The following is a 7383-nucleotide window of genomic DNA, read 5'->3' on the forward strand; positions in this document are numbered from 1 at the left end:
AAAGGAAATGTCACAGATTATGGCAACCAAGGCACGATGAGCCCGTCCCGCCCACCCACCCGGCCTGCGACAGGAAGAGGAGCCGGGCGGCTGGACAGGCAGCTCCCTGCAGGGAATCCTGGGGCTCAGAAAGCCCCGGGAGGCAGGGCAAACCCAAGACCATTTCCAGAGCGTGATGTGGGCAGGAGGCACACCATAGAGAACCAGCGCTGGCCCCTGTCACAAGGCCCCACTGTGCACACACTTCAACCACTGGTCCACCTCCCCCCGGGTCTTGTTCGCCCACCCTCTCTGGTAGCCCCTGCTCTCGCTCCCTGAGTTCTGGAGACCCCACACCTGGCTCTCCTGATCGTCTCTACCTCCTGCATCTCCTGGAGTCTGCTGGCCCGGCTAAGGAACCCCTAGTCCCGGGGGGGCACCCTGGCCAACACCGACGTTTCTCTTTCCTGTCCAGTCAGCTCCAAGTGACTTCTGCAAAAGAGGGAAGAAAGAGGAAGCCCCACTTTGGCCTCACCAAAGGTGCTTGCTAACTCACTGGACCTAAAGGATCATGACGAAGGGTCTGGAAGCATGGTGAAGCCCCCAGCCCCAGTAATCACCCAACCCAATTCACAGCCTGTTCTCTGGCTCATCTTCTCTCTTCCACCACCGAATCCCTCAGACAGCACCAGATGGAAAGTGGGGGCACCATACTGTCACGGCAATGCAAAAAACTGTCCTCGCTGTCTATAAAGCAAAGTCAAAGCTCCTTGTTTATCCCAAATTTCAAGACCATCTCAACCTGTCCCAGCCGCCCTTCCAGCCCCTTTGCAATGCGTTCTCTTCTCCATCAGACACAATCAGACCCCCTTCCCTTCATCCCCGGCCCCAACCTCTTCTCTAGAGCTCAATCCATCCTGCCTTCTTCAGTTTGGCTCAAATGCCACCTCCTCTGACTCAATGGCCAGATGGGGTTTCTCCTTCCTCAAACACCCTGGGCTCACACTATGGCTCCTCTGTTCTCCCACCGTCCCGTTGGACTCAGCATCCCGAGAGAATGTGCTTGCTTCACCTATACACCCCTGGTCCCCAGCACATGGCGGATGCTCAGGAATGTTGACTGGGCAGATGGATGAACAAAAAGATGAATAGACAGATCACTTACAGGTGTGATTGTGATTCTCCTCTCGACTCTCTACCCTTCACCAAGTGAGGCAACAGGGAAGATGGAAGAAGGCGGCACCAGAAAGCAAAAACTCCATGCCTTCTTCATCTCCCCACAGCAGGCATCTGTGCATGCACATGTGCACATACATACCCATGCACACCTGCGTTCATGCACAGGTGCAAACACAAGCATGCATGCCCGTGTACACCCCTGCACATGTGCACTCACACACATGTGCACACATGCACTGCACTCACACATCCGCACACAATCACGTGTGTGCACATGCACACAGGTATGTCTACTGCACATTCACACACACGTGCACACAAGCACAAACATGTGCACACATGCACTGTACTCAAATTTGCACACAATCACATGTGCACGCTCGTACGCGTACACACAAACCATGTGCATGCACACCCATGCGCACACACGTGCACACATACACTGCACTCACACATTTGCACATAATCACTTGTACACACTCGTACGCATACACACAAACCATGTGCATGTGCGCACATGCACACATGTATGTCTGCTGCACACATGCATGTACGCATGCCACATGTGCACACAAACACACCCATGCACATATGCAACACGCACACATGTGTACACTTGTGCACACACCCACAGAGCCATACACACATATGAAAGCTTGGGAAATTTCCCAAAGTTTTGTTTTTCTTTAAGTCTCTCCAAAAACGAGGAGAGAGCAGAGTGGCCACCTGGGATATAAAGCGGACCACATCCCTACATCTGCCAAGGAGGCTAGGAAGGGCTCAAAGCACCCTCGGTCCTGTGCCCAGGACTCAGTCTCCTCAGCTGCCTCTGCTGGGCCTTCCCCTATCCCCTGCTATCTGGAGGCAGGCTATGTTTTCAGGCCAGGCCACATGTGGGAGCAGCAAGTCTGACTGTTAGTTGCGGGTCACATTTTTGTTACTTTTGGACCACAGTCTTGTGTGCTATTTCACAGATGCCACCTCTGGGATGATGCTTATATTTGCTGTCTACTCTTCCACAGCACTTTCTTTCCCCACTCCCAATGGCCTCTGCCTTCCAGAGGCCCCATTTTTAGAACTCTGGATTTGGGAAACAGTCTGAGCCCCCTTTGCACCATCAGAAAACCACAGTCAGGCCCAAGTCCATTTCCTGTATGTCCAAATTCTGCTCCACCTGTGTCTGGACTAGGGGAAGCCCTGGGTCTACAGTTCATAAAGATTTGGGGGAAGCCCTCCCTTCTCACAGGCCTGCACTGACTTGCCTTTGTCCTGCACATATGGACATACTGCCCATACAGCATCTCTGCTTCCCTGCAACACACCCTTTAGAAACAATGTGTCCAGTGCTCCCTTCGGCAGCACATATACTGGAAACAATGTGCCCAGAAACAGGAGCATCTCTTGAGACCACAGTGCAGATGACCCTCCTAGAATGAGCCTCAAGCCTGCCTCACTTGGAGTCTCTCCTGCTCTCTGACCTGACTGGGCCCTCCTCACCAGAGAACCCACACCTACCCCTGAGCCAGAATGAGACTGGGCACTGCAGGGACAATGTGCCGACGCATCAACAAAATGACAGGACTCTCTGAGGCCCCAAAAATGGTCACCTACACCTTGAAACATAAATAAAAGCCATGCTTGTTCTGCACTGCATGACAATTATCCAATTTTCACTACAATGGAAAACACCCAGAGACACTACAGGAATGGAAATGCCCTAGGGTTGCTGGTGCTACCAGTGGTTTTAGGACTTGCCCAGCCTGGGAAGGGTGTCATACAGCCTCTTCTGGATCCTCACATGATGAGGTAGGGGCTCCAGGAAGGCTGGATGAGAGGAGGGTGGGGGAGCCCAGTCAAGCTCCCAGGGACTTGAGGGTCAGAGAGCTCTGGAGCAATCCCCTTGCTGAGCTCCAATTTAGGGAAATATTGTGGGCAGTAGGGTCCTCCCCACAACGACACTGAGCATCTCCTCCAGGCCTCTACCACGCAAGGGGTGACCAAACACAGAGCTGTGCGAGGGGGACACAGGCAGGCTGGGAGCCTCGGAGAGAGGAGGTGGGAAGTGGCTACACCCCATCTTCACAGTCGTCTCATTCCCTTCGAGCGTGGGAAGGGACGGATGCCCATCCATTTACTGATGCACTGTTCATTCACATTCATGTCTGCTGAGCGCTCACCATAAGCGAGGCGATGAGCAGGCCTGTGCCTTTCCCAGCAGCCAGGTCTCTTGGCCCCTCCATGTCCTGTGTTGGCCTTGCAGAGAGCATGCCCTGAATAACTACTCAAGTATCTGCTTGAGAGAGTGATTGAATGAATAAGCAAGTGTAGAAGCGAGTGATGAAGGAACAGACAAATGGGCAGATGGTGAGTCTATGCTGCTTTGCTAGCCCGGAGGATAAGAGTATGTGTCCTCGGTGTGCAGGACTCTCCCATGGATCACGGAACACCCTTCTAACCCAAGCCAGTCCCCTCATGACATACTTGCTCTGTCTGGAAACAAACTACACTTCACTTAATGCAACACAGTAACCCTTTCCCACCATGACCAAAGGGTCTTCAACATACTAGACCCTTCCTGGTAGCTCCTTTAATTTCAGTGAAAGTTCACCAAGCACCCGCTATTTGCAGCCTGGGCTGGGGACACAGAGGTGCATGTTGGCTCCTGTTCCCAAGAGATGGCAGAGAGGGAGAGGCCTGAGATCATCGGCGGGAAGAATGTCATTTCTGCCATGAAGGCCTCCAAGCTGCATGAGGATGGTGAGGCCCCAAGGGAAGGCCCTCCTGCTGTGTCCACACCCTCTCCCTTGAGCCCTCCACGCCCCTCATGTGACAGACCTGTGAGGAGACAGTACAATCCCATTTGGCAAGAGACCTGAGCCTCACAGACCCCTTGTAACCTCCTAAGCGCTGGACTAAGGGTCTCACAGAGCATTTCTCAGCCCAGAGATCTGTGTAAGAGCACTGTGGGCATGAGAAGGAGCATGCCACCTAGAAGGGGACCTGGCACCACCCTCTGCAGACCCCACCAAAACCTGAGGGGGTTTGACAAAACCTGTGTCACATGACACCGGACACCCAGCCCTGTCCCGAGATCCGTGGCACGGACCACCCTGAGGACCACAGAGCACGGGGGCCACTCACCACACGGCCGGTTCGTACTCAGCCCAGACCCGGATGAACTCGTCCAGGGGGTGAGGCCCTAGGACGGAAGAGTCCCGTGTAAGGTACTCAAAATTGTCCATGATCACGGCCACAAAGGGGTTCAACATCTGCAGGACAGGAAGGAGAAGGGGTGACGTAGAGAGACCTCAGCCTGCCCTCTACCCTAGCCCTTACCCTCCAGCCAAAGTCTGTGCGAAACCATCATGGCAGTGGAGGCCACTCTGACTCAGCCAGAGCCCGTCCAGCCCTGCTCCCCCTAGCCTCTGGGCCTCCCCTGCACCACCACCACCACCAGCCCCCGCAGCAGCCAGTCTCCTACCCCGGGGTTCTGGGTCCCGCAAACTAACCCAGGTCCCTCCCACTCCCTGCTTCTGCTGCCCTACCCTAATTCATGTTGGAACCCCCCCGCCCCACCTCCCATCACCACCCTCTTCCCCACCTAGCCAGCCTTCAAGGAAAACAGTGACTTTGGAGTTAGTAGTTTGGACTCCAGAGGCCAAAAGCTCAGCTTCTTTTTTGTTTAATTGAGTTGAAATTCACATAACATACATTTAATCATTTTGAAGAGTACAACTCGGTGGCTTTAGTGTATTTACAATATTATGCAACCACCTCTCTAGTTTCAAAAATTCTTTTTTTTTTAAAAGATTTTATTTATTTATTTGACAGAGAGAGACACAACGAGAGAGGGAACACAAGCGGGGGGAGTGGGAGAGGGAGAAGCAGGCTTCCCGCGGAGCAGGGAGCCCAATGCCGGACTCAATCCCAGGACGCTGGGATCATGACCTGAGCCGAAGGCAGACGTTTGACAACTGAGCCACTCAGGTGCCCCTCAAAAATTCTTTATCACCCCAGAAAATGCCTCCTACTGTAAGCAGTCACTCACTTATTTCCCCTTTCTCCCGTTCCCTAGCAATCTCTGTTCTGCATCTATCGGCTTGTCTCTTTGGGGTTCTTCACATAAAAGGAATCCTACAATACAGGACCATATAGGGCCTTTTGTGCCTGACTTCATTCACTTAGTGTGATTTTTTGAGGCTCAGCCATTCATTTGGGTCAGAACTTCATTGCTTTTTAACGCTGAATAATAGACCATGATAGGTATATACAAGTTTGTTTATCTATTCATCCATTGATGGATATTTGGGTTGTTTCCACCTTTTGGTTGAACTGTTTTCCACAGAAGTTGCTACATTTTACATTCCTATCACAATGTGCAAGAGTTACTATTTCTCCATGTCTTTGCCAATGCTGGTTATTTTGCATTAAAAAAATTATTATCTTTCAGGATCCCCGAGCCGTAAGGGCGGCCGCAGTGTTGCGATCCTCCCGCACGCCGCTTTTCTTCTCTTCCTCGGTCCTGCATGTCCGGCACCGCGCGCTCCATCTGAGTGGGTGGGCGCAGCGCTTGAGTGGCTTGGCCCAGAGTGGGCCGCGTGCTCGGGAAGGGGACTTTGGACTGGAGAGTGGCACAGAGCATGGCGGAAAACCGAGAGCCCCGCGGTGCTGTCGAGGCTGAGCTGGACCCGGTGGAGTATACCCTTCAGAAGCGGCTCCCCCACCGCCTCTCCCGGAGGCCCAATGACATTTATGTCAACATGAAGACTGACTTTAAGGCCCAGGTGGCCTGCTGCCAAAAGCTTCTGGATGGAGAGGCTCGGGGTCAGAATTCATGCAGTGAGATCTACATTCATGGCTTGGGCCTGGCCATCAACCGTGCCATCAACATTGCCCTACAGCTTCATGCAGGCAGCTTTGGGTCCTTGCAGGTGGCTGCCAATACCTCCACCATGGAGCTTGTCGATGAGCTGGAACCAGAGACTGATACACAAGAGCCGCTGACCCGCATCCACAACAACTCGGCCATCCACATCTGGTCTTCAGGGTTGCACCCAAGTAATGGAAATGAGGATGGCCACCTTATCCACCCACCCCCACATAAGTCGGCTCAGAGATGGCTCTTCTTGTACTGAGTACAGTCACGGACCTTCTACCAGAGCCACGTAAGAAAAGTCTGTCCCCTTACAGCCCAGAGGACTCTGAACTGCGAGCGAGAGTATTGTCTCTTGTTGGGCCCAAGCGATGGGTCTTCAGGAGGCTTTGTGGTCTGTAACCATTGTCCTAGACAATAAAAACTACCAAGTTGTGTAAGTATGCAGCCACCCCCCCAGAAAAATTATTATCTTTATAGCCATCCTAGTGAGTGTGAAGCAAGTGTGTAGTTTTGAGTTTCCTTAATGCCCAAAGATGATGAATGTCTTCATGTGCTTGCTGGCCACTCTGTATATCTTCTTGGCTAAAATGTCTATTCTGATTTTTTGCCCATTTTTTATATGGTTGTATTTTGTAGTATGGTTCTAAGAGTTCTTTATGTATTTTGGATATTATCCCCTTATAAAATATGTGGATTAATATTTTCTCCCATTCCTTAAATTGTATTTTCACATTTTTATAATACCCTTTGACACACAAAAGTGTTTAATTTTGAGTAGTCTAATTTATTTTTTTTCTTTTGTTGCTTGTGATTTTGGTGTTGAATCTGAGAATCCTCTGACAAATCCGATATCATGAAGATCTGCCCCCTATGCTTTCTTCTAAGAGTTTTGTAGTGTTAACTCTTTCATCAATTCTGGCTTCATTTTTGTATATGGGATGAGGTAGGGGTCCATCTTTATTTTTTGCATGCGGACATCCAGTTGTCTCTTCACCATGTCTTAAAGAAACTATTCTTTCCATACTGAACAGCTTTGGCATCCTTGTCAAAAATCAATTTTCCATAGATATTTGGATTTATTTCCGGAATCTCCATCCCACTCCACTGGTCTGTCCTTATGCGAATACCATACTGCCCCGGTATCATCCTTATTGAGATATATATAACTGACATAATTATAAGATACTTAAAGTGCATATTGTGGTATATATACATACATAAACATTGTGAAACCATTCCTACCATATAATTAACACATCCATCACCTATTTTTTTTTTTTGGAAGAACACTTACGTTCTACTCTCAGAAAAATTCAATTATACAATAGACTATTATCAACTATGGTCAC

The 7383-nt window shown here is 50.6% G+C and overlaps 1 pseudogene; it reads left to right on the top strand.

Annotated features, from left to right (window-relative positions):
* Window positions 1-5798: 5798 nt before the first annotated feature.
* LOC112815560 (ribonuclease P protein subunit p20-like) lies at window positions 5799-6220 on the top strand (annotated as a pseudogene).
* Window positions 6221-7383: the final 1163 nt, after the last annotated feature.

This window comes from Callorhinus ursinus, unplaced genomic scaffold (genome assembly GCF_003265705.2).
Source record: "Callorhinus ursinus isolate GAN/ISIS: 27379988/994484 unplaced genomic scaffold, GSC_fseal_2.0 scaffold198, whole genome shotgun sequence".
In the NCBI taxonomy this organism is placed as follows: domain Eukaryota; kingdom Metazoa; phylum Chordata; class Mammalia; order Carnivora; family Otariidae; genus Callorhinus; species Callorhinus ursinus.